This window comes from Lepisosteus platostomus, chromosome 24, assembly GCF_059453375.1.
Source record: "Lepisosteus platostomus isolate fLepPlt1 chromosome 24, fLepPlt1.hap1, whole genome shotgun sequence".
NCBI classification, from domain to species: Eukaryota; Metazoa; Chordata; class Actinopteri; order Semionotiformes; family Lepisosteidae; genus Lepisosteus; species Lepisosteus platostomus.
In genome coordinates, this window is record NC_142634.1 from 4,678,957 (window position 1) to 4,698,819 (window position 19,863).

Below are 19,863 nucleotides of genomic sequence, written 5' to 3' on the forward strand. Positions count from 1 at the left end.
GTTCATTTTTCACGCGGTCAGATAGTCGCCCCTCTCCGCCACTAATGCCCCTGCAAGCGAACCCTTCTTTCTCACTCAGCTGGGCAGCTATGGAGCGTGGTGGAGGGGTTTGTCGCAGAGGCTAGAGAGTGAAGCACCACATCTGTTTAATCGGCAACATTTGATCACCAACCGGCAGTCGATTCTGTCACCCCCCGCCATGCCAGGTGGGGTACAGTCCCTCCGGACTGTCAACAGAGGGAGCTGTTACCTGTTACCCGAGACTTTCTTTTTCTGACAGACTGTATAGCACTCTCTCCCCTTGTCCTCCCACTCTCTTATCTGCCACACAGTTCCCGATGTGCAGAACGCACTCCTTCAGTTGTTAGCGTAGCAGTCTCGTTGCCTGTCACAATCAAGGGACGATGCTGCGTGGCGATTTATTTAAGGATACAGCTCTGGGGCGAACGGAAAATTAATAGACTGGCGCAGATTTACATTTCTATCAGCCATAAAAAGACCAGAAAATTGATGCACCTATTACAAGCGAAGGGAAGCTTCTGTTTAGTTGTCAACGTGCTGCAGAGAAACCAGGAACACTATCAAAATGCATGAGAATTACTGATTGATGTTGGGATGCAGTTTGACAGTAACATTCCAATTGGTTACATCACGCGCTCCAGAGCTCTGACTGAGAGCTCCGCTTTGTCTCACTCCTGTATCAAGTGCAGCTGTTCTTGCTCTCTCTCTGGGCCTCCCTGTGCAGCGCTGCTGTGTGACAGTCTGTGCAATGCCATGTGGTCAGAGGCTGGGCTGGGAATTAATTAATTACACTTAATTGCTTACACTTATATAGCGCTTTTCTGGACACTCCACTCAAAGCGCTTTACAGGTAATGGGGTCTCCCCTCCAACACCAATGTGCAGCATCCACCTGGATGATGCGACGGCAGCCATAGTGCACCAGAACGCTCCCCACACACCAGCTCTCAGTGGGGAGGAGAGCAGAGTGATGAAGCCAGTTCAGAGATGGGGATTATTAGGAGGCCATGATTGGTAAGGGCCAATGGGAAATTTGGCCAGGACGCCGGGGTTGCACCCCTACTCTTTTCGAGAAACACCCTGGGATTTTTAATGACCACAGAGAGTCAGGACCTTGGTTTTACGTCTCATCCGAAGGATGGCGCTTGTTTACAGTATAGTGTCCCCGTCACTGTACTGGGGCATTAGGACCCACATGGACCACAGGGTAAGCGCCCCCTGCTGGCCCCACTAACACCTCTTCCATCAGCAACTTTAGTTTTCCCCCGGAGGTCTCCCATCCAGGTACTGACCAGGCTCATACCTGCTGTGGTCATTCAGAAATCCCGCAGAAAGTCGGGCATCACCTGTGTTACAGCTGAAAGCCTGTCATCTACATCTGTGACACATTTGAAGACAATGCACACTTTTGAAAGGTACAATATATTCCAGCGTACAGTGAGGACGCTATATGGCAGACAGCACAGTGAAACGTCGTCAATCCTGTATCAGTCAACAGGACAAAAACAATGGGAGACTTGCTAACCCGGTCTCCCTCAGCCACAAAGTGGTTTTCATTTCCTGAAGAGAATTTAAACCCCCAGCTCTGCCCCTGACACACAGTCTTCGATCCTTTCATCGTCATTAAGCTGGGCAGGGTCAGGACCACTCAGACCCTAGCCCAGAAGCACAGGAAGTACAATGTTAAGGCGCGACAGAGCAGAGGGCTGCTTTTTCTCTTGACAGGATTCGTTGTTCAACGGTCTGTCGTAGGGCCGTTCAAGAAAAGGGACAATCGAGGAGCTCAGAGAAGCCAGGCCAGTGTGTGTCTAGGAATAGGGTGGACATGGCAGGACTCTGGCAATAACCCGAGCAAGCACAAGGAGAAACCGTCCGAATCTCGACACAGAACCTTCTTCTTCAAAAAGGCATCACCTGGGGCCAGAACTGAAAGGCCTCCCATCTGAACAAACCCTCACCTTCAGAGGTCGGCCAGGAACAACAGGATCCTGTGGAGCACTATGTGTGCACCTTGCAAAAAAAACATAAATGAGAAAAAGCTTAATTTTAAGTGCTCATTTTATATGCGTATCATTTAAGATTAATTGCGTCTTGTTTTTCCGTTAATTGATGGAACTGATGTTCAGGTCTGTTTCAGAGATACGCACACCTACTAATTAAAGAGCTGAAAGCTAATTCATTGAGTAAATGTCAACTGCAATTCAGACAGTACCTTTAATTTTTGGGACAACAGTGTTCTTTCAACAGAAATAGAAACTAATTTGTGAAGCAATATTATTACATTATGTTATATTGCCTGTTTGGCACCGGCTGCCTGAATCCTGTCGAGGAAGTTGGTTTCTTTCTCTGCTGGGTCACAAATTCCAGCCTCGCAATAAAATAATAATTCTAATTCTAATAAGCAACCTTCGAACTTTAATGAAAGATGAATTTCTGGTGTGCACAGCTGTTTCTGTTCTGGATCAAGGTGTGCAACGTCAATGAGACAAGCTGGGAGGCCAGTCTTCTCTTACCCCCAGATAAGAACACAATTGAAGATCCAATTGGACACCTAGATAAAATTTGAATTGTTTATTATGAAACTGGGGAATGATTACTCTGGTGATAACTCCATCTATCTACTCCACGTTCATCATCCCAATACCCCACCCAGCCCCCAGATCCCATGGTGTTTGGCCTCACCTCTCCTATTCCAGGGCTGGCCAGAGGCTCAGCTCAGCTCTCAGAAACGAGCATCATGGGCTTGGCGCTGGGGGCCGCTGGCTGCCCGCGATCTCCGTCTGGCCCAGCGCAGGAGAACATCATTAATGATGGTATCAGCTCCACTGTCCTCCCCATCATCACTGCCACCTTTCCGACGGTCTGTCTGCACACGAGCCAAGAGCACCACTGGAAACGCCGCTGGGTTCAGCCTCCGGACTTTGTGTTATACAGCACACAGGCGCACATGATGTTTTAAGGATCTAGCGCTGTGGTTGTCCTCAGTTCGGGGGAACAGGCAGAGCGAGATCCAGAACTAGGCTTTTACAGCAGCCTGTACCCATAAGTGTAACACTAAAAGCATTATAGGTCTCCTAATATTTCTCTCAAAAGCACTATGAGTAAGACATTATAGTTTTATGAATTTATGTGCCCAAGTACTGTGCCACCTCTGCAACAAGCTTATAAACTGGAGGGCAGCTGACCGGTTTAGCACACAGCTTCACAAGTGCAATAGAAAATCTGCCTGTTCTGTGTCTCCTTGCGTCCAACATGGAATGACATGCTTTTAAAACTTCATTTCAATAAACAGGGAAGACCTAAAACCTTTGCAAAGCAGTGCAGTGATGTTTGGTGTTAGAGGTCACCATGCTTCATGTGACTGTTTCACCCACTACCCTCACAAGGCCCAAGGTAAGCAGACAGAAGTGGCTGTCCAGTGATGTTTAAGGATGCTTTTTTGATACACCGGTAAATCTTTGAGGGCTGTCATGTCGGTCGTCTTAAAATAACGCACGCTTATTCATGAACAGGATTAATCAGCTACCTGCTGTGTATGGTGAGGACGACACCTTAGGGGTTTGTAACCTAGTAATGCCTTCAAATTAGGTGCTTCGATGTGCACAGAAGGAGGACGCTATCAAGTAACTCTTCTCCAGCCTCAGAAGTTTTTTGGTCTTTAGCCTTGTTTCGTTGTCTGGTGATAAAAGCAGGAATCCAGAGAATAGCACTTCTGAGGTCCTTCTAATAGCTGAAACAAATCATAGAAAAGCCTCCTTTGTGCACAATATCAATGGCCAGAGACTCCTACAAAGATGAGTAACTGTGCTGCCATATTACTCATTTCTAGTGTCCGATTTCCAGGGTTTTACAGCAGGCAGCTAACAAATCCCTCAGTGTAATGTGCGAATCTGTCATTTTGCTGTGAATGACGGATCTCTTGCTTCACTCTCAGTGCTGTGCACTTGCTGACACAGCGGCCAGCGTGTCACCCTGCACATCTGTATGGTCACTGTACGTTCTGCACATCTGCAGTGCTGCACAAGGCTCTGCGTTAAAATAACTAAAGAAGAGGGACAGAGAGGGTTTTGCAGCAAGGCCATAAAGGAGCACCATGACTTATTTAAGGAGCTGAGGGAAGGATTCAAACTACTGGACGAGATTGATTAGTTAATGGCAGCCAAGCGATCTAGAGGCGCTGAACGTCTGCCCCCTTCCTTACGAAGGAACTTAATCTTTTCAGTCCGACAGACAACGTTCTGGGATGAAACTGGTTTTTGCAAACGTTAAAGGAAATACAAGAGAGGTGACGCTGATCGCTGTTTCACATCACGTTTCGAGTACAAGGACACCACTGGAAATGTATTAAAAGCCAATTCTGCACCAACGCTAGAAAGTGCACCTCTGAATTATCTGTCGCCCTGTGACAGAATTGCTTTAGTGTACAGGAAATTAACAAGCACCAGTGGGCAGGATAGCTTCCTTCCCTACAGAGTTACCTTGAGCTCTTGTGTCTCAATAAGTGAAAGAGGACAAAGATTTTTGCAAATCTTCTCATGGCTTCCAAATGAAGGAAGGGAACACTGCTATTGAGACTGTTCGCACTGCAAACAGAGCTCAGGCAGGCTTTCCTAACATTTTCCCAGACAGGCATCACACTTAGATTAATGTTATGTGCAGGACAAAAGTTAAAACCAATAATTATGTTCATAGTACAATGCAACTGCCTGGTAAAAAAAAATATTAAAAAATGATGAAAATGTACGTAACTGAGACACATCTTCCTACATATTCGGTACAAAAGATTCAATCACAAAGCGCCTTTCACTGCATCAGGGTATACAATCAGGTACTTCTTATACTGTAATAGCAGTGCTTCCATGGTGATTTAACACCCACCTGTTATTTCAGAAGCAGAAATAAACCTCGGTGAGTGACTCACGGTGAGAGAGTGCGTTTTCCTCTCTCTCTGTCTCCTGTGCTGCCAGCGCACACATGCACAGGGCTGTGCTTTCATCCCTGGGACCCCGGTGGGGACGAAGGGACGAGGCCGTCTACAGAAGCAGAGGTGGGGCCCTGGGGATGCAGGGCAGATGCTTCCCCTGGGGGGGGGTAGGGTGGGGACACAAGGCTGCGGGCCGAGTCGGAGTGGGCGGGGCAGGGGGGAGGGGCGGCTGTGAGAAGCAAGGGTGTGTGGCATTCCGGGGGGCGTGGTCAGTGTGGAGGCGGAGCCCTGGACGTTGCCTTAGCAACCACAGCTGCCCTGGCTAGTTAAGGACGAGCCCCAGCTGTGGGGAAGACACACTGAGCTCCTCCCCGGAGGGACGAGCAGAGCCCCGCAAGGGGAGGAACTCCCAGCAACAGTCCCAGCGGGGACTGTGACGAGAGCGTTGAGGCCGCGTCTTTGCTTCTTTTTTCCTGTCCCGCTGTGAGGATTCACGGTGGCAGGCTGAGTTTCTTATTGCTTTTGGCCTCACTCCTTTTCCCCCAGGCTGGCCCTCGTTAAATACGCTGTGCAAAGCGGTTTTTCCCTTTTTGTCCTTTTCTGTGTTTTTTTTTCTCCTGCTACAGGAGTCCGCCCTCGGCTTCACTCCCTCAGCGTTTCAGCTAGTTGACCCCCCGGCTCCCAGCAACAAGCAGGTCAACACTACTGGGCAGGAGCTGCAGATGGAGGACGGGAGGCACCTGGGGTGTGTTGGAGAGAGGGCGGAGAGTGGTTGTTAGCCAGGAACAAGTAAAAGGTTTGCATGTTCTGTGTTCTCGAGACACACAGTGCGTGTCCCAGCTCTACCTGAGGTAATGCTCCCCCTGTCCATGACCCTGGCCGTCAGAGCAGGAGGGTCTTGAGGTTTCCATTCCATGGAATGACTCCGAGGCATCAATCCGTTGCTTAACTGGCGGAGGTTTTCTAGAGCTCTCTCTGCTCACTGCGTGTTTTCAGGGACCTGTACGGCAGAAGCTCAGGTGGGGAGCTGCCTCAGCATGCATAGTCTGCAAAGGAACAAGTAATAGGTTTATTCCATGCTGAAAAGAGAGTTCATTGTGTTTTCTCTCTTCTTTCAGCATGGAATAAACCTATTACTTGTTTCTCACCTGTATGGCAGGGTTGCCGTCCTCTGCTCTCACTGGTGGAAAAAGGGGGGACCTCCCACACAATACCAGCCAGAGCAGGAAGAGTGGGGTGCAAGCCGCAGAGCTCTGAAACACCTACAGCCCAAACCCAGCCCGGTTTTCCAGAGGGGATAGGGGATGAACTTCCCATCCCTCTGCAGGAGTGGGATCTCTTGTAGCATTCACTTCCAAAGCAGGGAGACTTAGCTGCTGCCAGAGAAAGGTCACAAGCAAAGACGGGGCCTCCTGAGCCCTCTTGCGAGAGGCGGACGGGGAGTCTCTCAGCGCAGGATCCAGCAAGGAGCCCTGTCATAAAGAGAAAGCCAAAAAACAAATAGGCAGTGCAACGCTGAGTCACTTCACTAGAGCAGAAATAATTAAAATTGTCAAACACTGTTTCCTCTCCTCTTGTTTTTTTTAACATATTCATTAAATTAAGGAGCCAGTTAACTAAGTAGTTATGTAATTAGGGCCGCACCGCCGGGAGCCTCTAGATAAGAAAGTGCCTGTGGGAAGTGTGGAGCTGCCCTGCACTGAACAGGCACTGCAGTACTGCCATGCTCCACTCAGGAACACACTAATCCAGATCCGGCAGCCAGTCTCTGCGTGCACACAAGTCAGGAGATCACCGAGAGTCCGACAGAGCCATTGTTACACCTGAGGCCTTGTCCCTTCGGATTGTGCGGGGTTTACTTCGGCAGACACACTGGTCTGTTCTGGAACAGTTAACGTGAGCACTCCCCGCCCTTTGTCAAAAGAACGTCACTTTGGATCGGCTGTGGGTTCCCAACCAACGCAGCGACGGTGTCCACAACAACCGAGAATGTCAGATCTGCTTTGGAAATATTACTGCATTTAAGTTTCAAACAGCGCTCCTGGATCTGTCACCCCCACAAATGAAGGTAGACAGGTGGCACCAACAGCCTCAGCTTGTCTAAGCAAAAAAGAAATTCTAACAACAGCTCACACAAAGTTAATTGTGGTATATTACTCAGTTCCCAGTTTAGGGGGTCCTCTTATTTAAGCTCTATCATGTTGAGCTGAACAGATTCCCCACAATGGTAATGCAAAGCAAACCCAGCCACCTATACCACACCAAGCACAATTTGGAGCAGGCACAAACTCATCAGCTTGGCGTCTTGCAGCATGCAGAACAGCAACCTCATGTGGGCCGTTCATATGATAGGGGCTGGAGCGCTACTGGAAGATGACAATTTCACAGTCGCAGATGGGGGCTCTTTCAAAAGTCAGTTCTCTTTGGTCAATTCGAGAATGGCGGTCTCTTATTATTACTGTGAGCCGTGCAGAACAATTTAACAAGGAAAAGAAACCTTTCTCTCAACAGCTCTCGGGAGTCAGAGCTTCTGTCAATAAGCCCAGTTACAAATGAATGCAAGAATTGCATCTAATATTTACTGATCGGCCAGCAGAGCTTTGCCTGCCAGACCTCTTTAATGCTCTATTTGAGGCCTTATCACTGCCTTCTTTTTCTTACCTGTTTCTCTGCATCTTCAATTATTCACAGAAACACAAGAAACGCTTTAAGGAATCTCTGAATAATTCAAATATGGATGTAGCGGGCACGTTAAAGGGTACGCAGGCTGATTAACCAGCTCTTACATCCCCAGCGTAAACAGCAGCATTAAATACTCATCAAGAAATGAGATTCCTATAGATCGGGGCACTTAGACCCTGAGTTTTCTAATAGGCATCCCAGAAGTATTCGATTTTTACATTGCATAATTGGCTGTTGGTCCCATATGTTGTTATCCCTGTTCTTCAGGTATCCTCAACACTTTAATTTCAGGCTTGCCTGATTAAGTGGGGCAGTACACTGACACTCCCCCTGCTGGACAGGGCCAAAACAGCAGGTGGAGAACAGCGAGCAGAAGAACTGAAAACACACAACATGATAAAGTCACCCTTCCTTGCCACCCCCTTCATCAGCTGTGTTTGTGTTTTAAAAAGCAAAAAGCAACTCGTTACTCACACAGCGGTGTGATGTGTTGAGGGAAGCCACTGAAACGACCGATTTAATTAAGAGAGACGGGAAAAAGCACACAAGCAGCAAACCTGACTGGGAGACCAAAATGACCACAGTGTCTCCCAAGGGTGCTGTTAGTTTCTAGGGTGTCAAGCAGTTAAACACAGGGAGAGACGCTCTCCTTAACTCAAGAGTGAATTAAGCGACAGAGAGCTATTGTGACATCATAAAAGTCAAGAACACATCTTAAAACAAACAGAACTCTTTTATGTCGGCTCGCTCCTTGTTCAGAAAGGGTGGTAAAATGTTCAGTGAAGAATGAGAGAGCACTGAGAGGATAGGGAGCTTGTGGGACAGTCTGGCTTGTTAACAGCATCTGGGAAATCTTGTAGTGTTTAAAATATTAAAAGCCTGTCTGACCATCTCTGGAGTTTATAGAACAGCCGTTGCGATCTGCACAGAATTTAGTCAGGCTGGATATGCACACTCTTTGCAACAACATTGACAAACAAACAAAAAAGCTTTAAAAACATCAAAAGGTCCTTCCTCAATCTTGAGAAACGTGGGAAGTTGCTTGAGACACGCCAGATTCAGGATTCTAGGGGGGGATCACCACTGGCTGAGCATCACTGGGTCCAGGTGGGGTCGTTGGTGTCCTGGGAATGCTCAGATTTCGGGCAGCTCCTGGGATTTTTTCAGGGAGAGACGCTCTCCTTAACTCAAGAGTGAATTAAGCGACAGAGAGCTATTGTGACATCAGCTTCATCATGACAGTGGCACTGTAACGTTGTGATATCAGCCTGACATGGACGCGCCATTAAACGGGGGTCTGCAGGCCCTCGCTCTGAAGACATAAAAGCCTGAGTCATTTAGGGTTGTGGGAAGACAAAGGAACAAATCGGTAAACAAGGCAGGAATCACAGTGGAATATATGCTGGTTGGAGAACCACAGTAAGCAAAAGAGGAGCCTAAAACTATCAAATGGAGCACCCAGATGGGATGTATTTTAACGGAAATCAAATAGGTTCAGGATGGGAATTCAACGCCTTATGTTGTCTTTTTTCATTGATCTTCAGACGTGTGCCATAATCCTGATTCCAAGCTGGGTGCCTGTGTTCGCTGACGGAGGCTGGGGACTCGCACAGGATGCCTTTGAGAGGATTTCTTTTCAGACCCCCTGAGCAACATCCAGAGCCCCCCCCCCTCCTTCAATACGAAGTGGATGTATATATAAAAAAAGAAAAACAAAATGCCTTCATCTCCGAGGGAGGTTAATCCAGGTTCTGTACATGGCTGTCTATCTCCTGTCTTTCTGGGACTCCCGGTGGGCCTGTCTCATCAGAAATCTCTCCTCCATCTCCGAGCTGCCTGTCACTAGATCATGTACAAATGTCAAGCCACCCAGCCGTGGGAGCTGAGTCGTGCTCAGACCAGTCATTCTCAGATAGTGGAACAGAAGGGGAATGGAATATGAGGGTTGACCTTAGAGTACAGCAACAACTCAGGAGACCAGGGGACAGGCTTTATTCCCCATGTAAGACAGTGCCTCCTCCATGAACACAGACAGCTTGAGCACAGTGGAAGCAGACACGTGACGTCAACTCCCACCCCATCCCCAAGCCAACAGGAACTTGCAGAAAACCTAACCTGACTCAAACACATCCCCCAGACCCCTACTGGACTGGAAGACAAAGCCCCAGTTCTGTCCGAACATTAAAGGGCAAGTGAACAAGTAATAGGTTTATTCCCTGCTGAAAAGAGAAGACAGAAAACAATGTTTCGGCCGTGGAGCCTTCTTCAGGTGTGAGGTTGGTGCGAGTTATTTCAGCATGGAATAAACCTATTACTTGTTCCTTTGCAGTGTATGCATGCTGACGCAGGTCCCCACCTGAACTACTTAAGATCGGGATCTTAAGCTGGGATCGAGAAGGAGAGAGAGACGCAGGAGCAGGGATCGAAAGAGGAGAGAGACGCTTGAGCTGGGATTGAGATGGGAGAGAGACGCTGGAGTTGGGATCAAGAGAGGAGAGAGATGCTGGAGCTGGGATCGAGATAGGAGAGATGATGGAGCTGGGATCAAGAGAGGAGAGAGACACTGGATCTGGGATCGAGATAGGAGAGAAACTGGAGCTGGGATTGAGAATTCAGGGCAACGCATGAACTGGGATTCAGAAAGGAGAACTGCGCTGGTGCCTTTGCTAAATCAACTGCACAGAAAAAACTAAGGACATCAATACAGCACAGTGATTCGCCTCACTTGTACAAGTTTCTTGGGGAGCAGGAGCACCTGGTTTCTTTCTTTGACCCATAATCAATAATTCAGCACAAGGATGGCAAGCCTTTTCCAAAAGCAACATTAAAGTGCTTTACAGAGTCTCGGCTGAAGGACGGAGCACAAAAAGCTTGAGAAACTTGCTTGGGGAGACACAGCGAGTGGCATAGTCTTAACTGGGAACCTCCGCATGAAAAAACCCTTTAACTTATCCAGTTTCAACAAAAAACATGCATGACGTGCCAAGCTGGGCACCATCTGAGTTGGATGCTGCATCACTGCCATGGATCCAAGAGGGACTCCGCGAATACAGCATTCGTTTAGGAGGATTTGCTGGTCTACAGCGAACTGCATGGAGTACTGGCACACAGAAGGATACGATGGAAGACTTAATACTCCACATTTAGTACTTTTTTAGAATTGTATAATGTAAGCATGCCCAGAGGGCTTGGGCAGCCAGTTGACCTTGGACCCCCAGAGGTTTCTTTATCCCTTACAGAGGAGTTTTTGGTTCCTCTCCTCTGTTGTCTTCTGGCTTTTTCTCTGTCGTGTACTGTCACACAGCTTTGTTAAGCACCCTGGGGCAACCTTGTTGTGAAAGGTGCTATATAAAATAAATTGAATCGAATTGAACCTTTCCCGGGCTCTGTGCAGCTGCGTCCTGTGAAAATGCAACCTACTTCCAGATCCACATCACACATCACCCAAACTGCGTTTCCATCTGGAGGGGAGAGCCTCACACAGCTCACGGCCCTTTTTGAAAGCATTGGGATTCAAAGAGCTTTATTCCATCTTCCTCTCTGCATCTGAAACAGTTCAATCTGATAGCATGCCAAATAGCTCGAGCTGTAGATTCCAATTTAGCTTCACATGATTAGGCCTGCAGGGGGGCTGTGTTTTGTCATACCAAGAGTTGACAGATAAGGGATTTATTTCACCATCATTAGGATAAATAATATCAACAACAGCAGGTATAAAAACATTTCAGTGTTTTAACATCTGAGCACATTTGCACTCCACCACAGTCTTATTGCAGCATCACGTCTGACGTTTATTAACAATCCATATTACTGCCAGCACTGAGAATTTATATTCCCCTAACTGTGGGCTCAGAGCAACACAAAACAGAAGCACAGGTAAAACATGTACGTTTTTCTCTGCCACTGAAGTATAACAGAAATTATTTTATACTGCCAAGTGCTGAAGATGAACACGCAGGTTATATGAATTTGTCCCTCATGGATGAGGTGTTTACAAATTGTTAGATTGAGTGGGATAGGATGTTGACTGTGCCTTCGTACGAAACACTCAGTGGAGTCACCAAATATTCAACAGCGTTATTTTCTTGGACCACACCAGCCAAGCTCATGTGACCAGCACTGTACTTAAACGATTGATCACCCAAGAGAAGAAGACTTAAGGAGGAGGAGAAACAGGAAGACAGGAGTGTGGGCGACAAACTTCAACACTTTTATTCCTCTTTGGTGAGCCAAACCCAGCTCAGGTGCTGGGCGCTCGTCTTAAATTTGGAGAAAGCAGCTGTATTTTTCGTATCAGTTGAAAATCTCCTTTGAAATCGGTCTCTCTTACTCGCACTGGGTGCATTTCATCTAACAATCAAAGGCTCTGTTTAGCATCAGTAAAGAGTGGGAGCTTACGTTCGAGAATATTTATTCCATGAAAACAGTCTTCCCCTTCCCAGATAAAGATTTGCGTCCACTTGTATTAGGGAATGTCACAGTGAGCAACTGAGCAGGGAAACCTGGTTGTGGAGTTTTGGGTTCTGGAACGCACTCCAGTATAGTCTGTCCAATATTTGTTTACTGTGGTTTAGGTTTCGAGTGTTTGTTTGGTCTTTTGGATTTATTTATCCACCATCAAACTGATCCTGGAAAAGCAGGCCATGTGACCACTCTTGGTCATAGTTTCTGTCCCGATCGTAATCCCTCCCTCTCAAGGGCGCGCCGGTCCTTTCGGACTGTAGTGCATTCGCCCGGCGCTGCGGCTGAAGAGCGCCTGGCTGGGGTACGCGGCGAGGGGCAGGATGGGAGTAGTAGTGGTCAGGGCGGGGACGAGGAAAGCCGCTGACCAGTGCAGCTGATCCACTGCAAAACAGGCGTACAGTCTGGTGAGATCACCCGGATTCGTGTAAATACTTCACTGGTTTTGCACCCCTGTTATACTGACACCCTATCCCTGTGTAACGACCCCTGTGTGTTGCTCTCTTTCACACCTTCCCCCTTCTCTTAACGACAGACTACTTTTCTTCTAAATTCTCTCTATTCATTGGAGGTTTCATTTCACACCTCTCTTCACCTCTCCTGACCTCACACCTCCTGATTGGCCTTTCTGTCCCCTGCTCCCGCCTCTCGCTCCTCCTCTCTCCCAGCCTTTGTTCTCCCGCTACATTACCTTTGGTTACTGCCCTTTCTCACACCCGAAGAAGGCTCCACGGCTGAAACGTTGTTTTTCTTTCTTCTCTTTTTAGCACGGAATAAACCTCTTACTTGTTCCTTTGCAGCCTGCGCATGCTGACGCAGCTCCCCGCCTGTCCTTCTGAACATTCCCCTTTCTGTTACAGTGCATCTGGGGAGAAAGACATATTGCACTTGTAATAAAGGTCGAGCAGACGGCTGAAGAGGATAATTAATTGCCTGGGCACATAATGAATGTGCTGCACACTGAGACCCCCAGACAGAAGGTGAGTGAGGGCCACTCGGTTGAATTATCTTGTGATGTCATCCAGCCACTCTACACTGAAGCCCCCAAGATCAAAGGGTTAAGGAGTTTACTGTCTGCTGGCCACGATGCTGAAACACAATATAAAAATACCACAGACAATTACGATTCAGAAGCAGAATGCTCACTTCAGGGCTAAGTGCTAACAAACGAGTTTTACACCTCATCTCAGACAAAACAAGTGGATTAACATAATGAAGGCAGATAAGAGGCAGCAGAGTTCCTGGCTCTTGCTCCACGTACCGGTTAAAGAGCAATTTATTTTAAAAAAGGGGGATTCATTTCACTTATTAGTCCACCTAGCGAATGGAGCAATTAGCAGCAGGGGAAGGCAATTACAGTTCTTCAAAATATCTTTTCCCCGGGATGAAAAATCTATTGATGACACAGGTGGCGAGATAGCCTATCAATCATGGCGCGATTCAGAGCCAAGCTGCCAAGAGGCCAGAGCCGGATGTGACAGTGGAGACAAATTGGGCTGTATTTGGGGAAACAGAATATCAATAAATACCGAGGGGAGATGCCTATAGACCCCTCGAGGACACGAGCCTTGAGTTTTTAACGCGGTACACCTGAAAAATGGGCCAGCCTGCAGCTGAGCTGAGATTAATCACATCTCGTCTTAAGGGGCAGGTCCCCCCGGCGGATGGGAGTGGACGTCTCCCGTTTCTAATAAACAGCGATGGCGAGGCGTGCTTCCTGTTGGGCCGCTGCTTGGCACCGGGACTGGCATTGGGACTGGCGCTGCTCAGGCTCTCCCTCGTGCCCCAGAACCGCCTCGAGGGCATTAAACTCGACAGAACCGGACCGGCTTAGGAGAACCTCCAGGGTAATTCTCAAAGTTACGGGTCTACTTCAGGCAGATGTGTTTCCTGTACACACTGGAACTTCAGACACCATATGCAAACTGTAAAATCAATAAGGATAATAAATATGGTTGCTACTGTTTCTTTAAAGCCCCCTGCTTGGGCTGGCCTGCATTACTGAAGACTTACCTTGAAGAGCTCTTTTTATTGAGTGGACACTGGGCTCCTGAAGCATCATTCAACAGTGTTGTTAAAATGGCGAGAGCATCATTATTATTACAAACAGAATTTGCACTTCTGCATTTACATGACTATTACATTACTAGCAAATGCATATTTTGTTGTGTGTTGTTATAATAAAAGAGATTTTCCGTTTATAATAATATTAATAGAATTGAGTACCATTCACAGCCATTATCTCAATATGTCTCCTCCCACTTCCCCATAGAAAATGGAGATCAGAGCTGGTTGTGAAAGGAAAGGTTTAACAGAAACGCTACTCTGATAGAAGTGAGTTCAGATGGACCTCCAGAGCAGCACAGACGCACGGCTCTTCTTGCAGCTGGCAGTGAGGAGGAGGAGGACAAGCTCCTGTGACAGCTTCTGCTCCAGCCTGAACACACAGGGTGAGAGAGGCAGGACCAGGTTTGCTGCTGGGCAGTGGGGGGTGAAAAATCCCTCTGCCTCCTGGGTAAAATAATGTGTTCCCCCGATGGGGTGGTTTGGGACAGGGTATCCAATGAAAACCGCAAACGTGGAAAAGGTGTGAAGTGAATACCCACACCCTCGTGATGTGGTGGGTTCGCATACCTCAGATCCTTGAAAGAGAGCACCACCCCAACCCCAGTCCCTGGCATCACTACCAAACTACAGGTTGGCCCAGGGCGCCATGTTCCCTACAAGGGATAGGGAACAGGCTGAATGGAGACAGTGGGCCATGACAGTTCATTTGTGCCCAATTATTAAGAGCGTGGTACGGAGGGTATAAATAATGCACAATTCACTCTGCAAATGAAATAAAGGAAATTTCAGAGCACCTAATAACACCTTCCTGGGCGCCCTGATGTGAGGTGCACTACCCTGCTTTCATTGGAAAAGCAGACAGCTGAAGAGAAAAATGAAAAAGATAAAAAGCTTTCTTGTAGACGCGCTGGAGGCAGCGGACGGAGCTCAGGGGAAGAAGAAGAAGGACAGGACAGGAAATCCTCAGCTCGTGAGCGAGGCAGGGCTGGGCGTGTGAAGGACCGATCTAAATGGAGGTGATGAACTTCCCCATGAGGGAATGGGGCCCTCTGTTGAAGGCTGGCAAGGATCCCCCTGTTCAAACCAAGACGAATGACCGCTCACGGACAATACAACCGCAACAGGCTACTGTATGGGCCAGTCGCTGTGTCTACGAAGAGATGATGACCACTGGGGTGCCGGCTCAGGCTCAGCCTGATCTCGTACCCGGAAATCCCAGGTGTGGTCACTGGTGCTGTAGCCTTAAGTAGAGGTGTGTCGCTCCAGCAAAATGGGTAAAATGGGTCCAAATGAATGTGTCACGATCGCAAACCCCTCCTCTTAAGGGCGCTCCAGCTCTTCCTTGTTTTGCCTCATTCCCCGCACCTGTTCCTGGTTCCAGCCCCTTTTCAGTTCCCCCTTAAAAGCCAGATGCTGACACTAATCCGGGCTCTGCATTGGTTCCCGTATCATGGGAGCCCAGGACCTGGATGCGTCTGGCTCCGTTATGCTTTTAAGTTACTGTTCCTGTACCCCCTGCCGGTCCCGACCCGGTTCTGGTTTTTAATCTCCTATCTTGGATGGATCACCTGGCCATGGACATTTGCCTAGTTTTGGACTACTCTTTGGACTCGTTTCTGGATTGTTTGCCTCGCTACACCTTCCCCGACCACCAGCACTCCTTGGACACGCCCCCCTGTTTTTATTCCCAAATCCTGCATGCTTTTCTCCCCAGTATTTCCTCGCTACCCCGGGTTGTGAAGTCTGCATAGGGCCTGGAAAGAACTGTATCCTGACAGCATGCTAGTTTGAATAAAAGCACCAGTCAAATCAATGAATCATTTTCAGTTTGACAGTGGAATCGTCTCCATCAAAGCCTCTGTGCTCCCTAGGAGGACCCCTTGAGAGCTTCTGAGGACCCCTAGAGGTTTCTGGAACTCTGGACCCCTCAGTGAAAAACGGGAATACAAGAATACGATTGAGGGTCTGTTTCGGTGCTACAAGGACTGAAAAGGAAAACGTTGGCTACGTGGCAGAGGGAACCAGTCAGTGCGTGTACTTGCGCTGGCCTAGTTTCACTAGTCCATTTCTCTCTCCCTGCCCCTGCTCTGAGAGTGACAGGGATAAATGCTGAGTGATCAAGTGTCATTCTGTGGTTTAGGCGCTCGGAAAAGCAACCCCCTTCCTACAATAAATCACAACCAAGGCAAAATACGGCATTCTGAACAGATTACGAAGCTGGCAAAAGGAGGTTTGGGACAAATTAAAGGCAGGATGATTAACAAAGCGTACAGGCAGCTGCATCCGAATTGCAAAAGGATACCCCCCACAAAAATCAAAGCTCTCGCACGCTCTTACAGCGCCCCGCGATTTAAAGGACAGGAACCCCAGTCTGATGGGAAATGAGGGGAGAGCCAGGCACTCTCGGACACAAGGATTTTCAATTCAGATCCGAGACTCTAGAAAAAAAGGTCAAGGCACATTCTCATCCTTCTGTAAATCGGCGCAGGAGACATTGCTCTTTTTTTAACAGACTGAGTAAAGAGAGCTCAGCATGTGGTGGGGTGGCTAATAAAATTTCTTACCTGGGGACGCTGCCGGGCCCCCAGCCTGACACGGTGCTGGCGGAACATTCTCATTTCATGTCAGCTTGTCCATATCGTCTTAACCGACAGTGGACGGCTATTAGTATTCGGATTATATTAAATTCCTGTGTAAAACCACATAATCTTGTTTGCACAGATGTAATCAGGGAACCCAGGCAGTCCTTGGATATTATTATAATGTTGACAGACTGGAAGGGGGGACGTGGGCGCGCGGTGTGATACAGGACACGCGGAGGAGATGAAAGTCTGGTGTGGTCTTCTTCGGCGATGAAGAAACAGCGTGCCGTCGGGACCCCGGGCTGCCAGCGGCGTCTGCACGCCATGGGACCTGTATATTCGATGACGAAGACTAACCTTGAAGAGTCTGATACAGAGAATCAGAGACGAAATACCTCTGCTCCCTGCACCGGCTTCGCACTGGAAATAGAACAGTGCTAATGACACGAGCAATACACTTAACCCCCCAAAAAACATTTCTCACATAACTCCCCCAAAACTATTTCTCACTTAAGTCACCCCAAAACTATTTCTCACTTAAGTCACCCCAAAAACAATTTCTCCAAAGGCATTGCAGTAAAAAGCTGGGTGAAACACTGCTAGAGGATATTTCCCTCAAAAACAGAGTTTTTCTAGATCTAAAGCGAATGAGTTTCACACATGGGAACAACTTGTAAACTGGACTTTTTAATACTGGTTATTTAGGAAACCAAACCAATATTCTAAGAAAAGTTACAGATCAGAGGGGGCGTTTGTCCAGCAATCAGTTTGAGCATTTTTATTATTAGTAGTAGTACCTACAGTATATCACCAGCTCATCTTTTCTGGAGGGGATCCCACAGAACAGAGTTCAAAAAGTGTCTGGCCAACAACGAAGAGGAGCCTTTGTAACTCTGCTCCTGAATGACGCTCCCCGCGACTTCTGAGGACTGTTTTAAATCAAGGAGACAAAAAAAAAAAAGAACTTGCGTTCTGAGAGTTTCTCTTAACCGGGGAAGATGCCGTTTCCCAGTTCTCCAGCTGAAATGAAGGGCTGCGCGCGGTTTTCCACAATTGAGATATTTTGAATAGAATTTCCACGCTACGCTCTCGACCATACTGAGTGCCGCCTTTGTTCCCTCTCTATCAATTTCTATACATTTCCCGGAGGGGTTCGGCCTGCTGGAGGGCGGCATTCTCCTCCTTTTACAGCAGTCTGCTAAATGCGAGCCGACTCTGCTCCCTTGGGTGGTAACGGAGAGCACATTTAAATCTGAATACTCTACGTCTGAGGTGTCAGAACTTCAGGCCATTAAAAGAAGGAAAAGAGGTCTGTTTTCTTCCTTTTCTTAGGGATGTTGTTCCTCAGCCCCAGTTCATCCTAGAGGCCTTAAAGTTCCCTTTGAAAGCGGCAGTAGGATTCCACCCGGGAGCAAGACGGATTTTTCATATGGATTGGCCCAAGCAGGGGCTGCCTAACCATTTGTTTCTATGGGGACCTGGGACTCAATGAAACCTCTCTCTTTTTCTTACTTCCCCCTGTGAAACGGGACGCATACGAGATGTGCCGTTTGTATCGAGTGCCGTCCTCCCCCGAGAGACCCCCCCTTAAACTGCTACAATTGATCCCCCGCTAGCGAAGACTATCGGCGTTTGCAGGCCTCACCTCGGGAGCAGTGGTCTGCCAGGGCTGAAAACGCACAGGGGCTGGGATCGACAGCGCGGGAACAAAAGAGAGCCAGGGCTGTGTATTCTCCTCACCGGCAGGCGCTTTCTGGATCGTATTGACACCTCCGTCGTCGCTCTGCCCCGGAACTTCCAGGGTGCTCCCAGCAGCTCCCTGGCACGGGGAAAAGCGTCTGCTTCCTCTTCCACCTGCACATTCGGGAGCATTCGGGCCTGGACTACCAGACTCAGAGACAGTTTTTACCCCCACACTCTCAAACTATTAAACTTCCAGCCTCTCTCACCTCACCTCTCACCTAGTATCTGAACCTCACAGTGCCTTCTTTCTTACCAAAAACTCAAACACACATTGAAATCTACCTCTACCTTACATGTCAAAAGCTCACTCCCCATAATTTCTATCCTTTCGTTTCATTCTGTTGATGCATGTTTTTGCACATCTGATGTCGTTTTGCACACTGCCTGTTGTCTCCGTCTCTGTTTCTTTTATTATACAATTGTATTGTTTTTTCGTACTGTTTATCGTCTGAGAGCTAGCTAAATAGCCTTTCGTTATACCATATACCTGTGTACGAGTATAATGACAATAAACTGGAACTTGAACATGCCCTTACTTTCCCTTTCATCCCATTTGACCACCCTCTGTGTTTCCAATGTTATTACAGCAAAGCTGGGGGCTAGGACACAAACAGCAGCCTACTGATAGACCTGCAGAGCTGCTGGATGAGACCTCCTTCAGAGGGGACGACAGACGGAGGTTCTGGTCTCTCACAGCGAGTAAAGCTCACCCAGCGGACACAGGGACTTGCAGAGATTTGGCTGCTGCTGCACAGTCTCTTTGACTGGGCCTTTGCTTTTGTGCCTCAAACCAAGAGCACAACACAATGATGAGTGGAGTGTCCAGAATAGCGCTACATAAGTGTAAGCAATTATTATTAACAGCGCAAAGTGTCATGACACGGGCACGATGCGCCAGGGCCCTGGAACAGTAGGATTCCAGGTCCCAGCCCACTATGTTCCTCAGGGTTAAATACACAGCGAGACAGCTGGCATCGTGCCCGTGTCATGACACTTTGTGCTGTTAATAAGAATTGCTTACACTTATGTAGTGCTATTCTGGACATTCCACTCAAAGTGCTTTACAGGTAATGGGGATCCCCTCCACCACCAGCAGTGTGCAGCCCCACCTGGATGATGTGACGGCAGCCATAGTGCGCCAGTCCGCTCCCCACACACCAGCTCTCAGTGGGGAGGAGAGCAGAGTGATGAAGCCAATTCATAGATGGGGATTATTAGGAGGCCATGATTGGTAAGGGCCAAGGGGAAATTTGGCCAGGACGGTGAGGTTACACCCCTACTCTTTTTGAGAAACGCCCTGGGATTTTTAATGACCACAGAGAGTCAGGACCTCGGTTTAACGTCTCATCCGAAGGACGGCGCCTGTTTACAGTATAGTGTCCCC

General features: G+C 48.1%; 1 long non-coding RNA gene across 2 annotated transcripts in view; it reads right to left on the bottom strand.

Moving 5' to 3' along the window:
* LOC148641412 (uncharacterized) overlaps window positions 1–19,553 on the bottom strand; it is a 47,026-nt gene extending 27,473 nt beyond the window's left edge. The window contains exons 1-5 of one of the 2 annotated variants that reach the window (XR_015929753.1): window positions 12,779–19,553; window positions 6,093–12,471; window positions 5,791–5,990; window positions 2,703–5,684; window positions 1,979–2,030 (exon numbers count right to left, since the gene is read on the bottom strand). This is a non-coding gene — a long non-coding RNA (uncharacterized LOC148641412). Of the gene's footprint in view, window positions 1–1,978; window positions 2,031–2,702; window positions 5,685–5,790; window positions 5,991–6,092 lie in introns of both variants that reach the window. The other variant, XR_015929754.1, reaches the window with a different exon arrangement.
* Window positions 19,554–19,863: the final 310 nt, after the last annotated feature.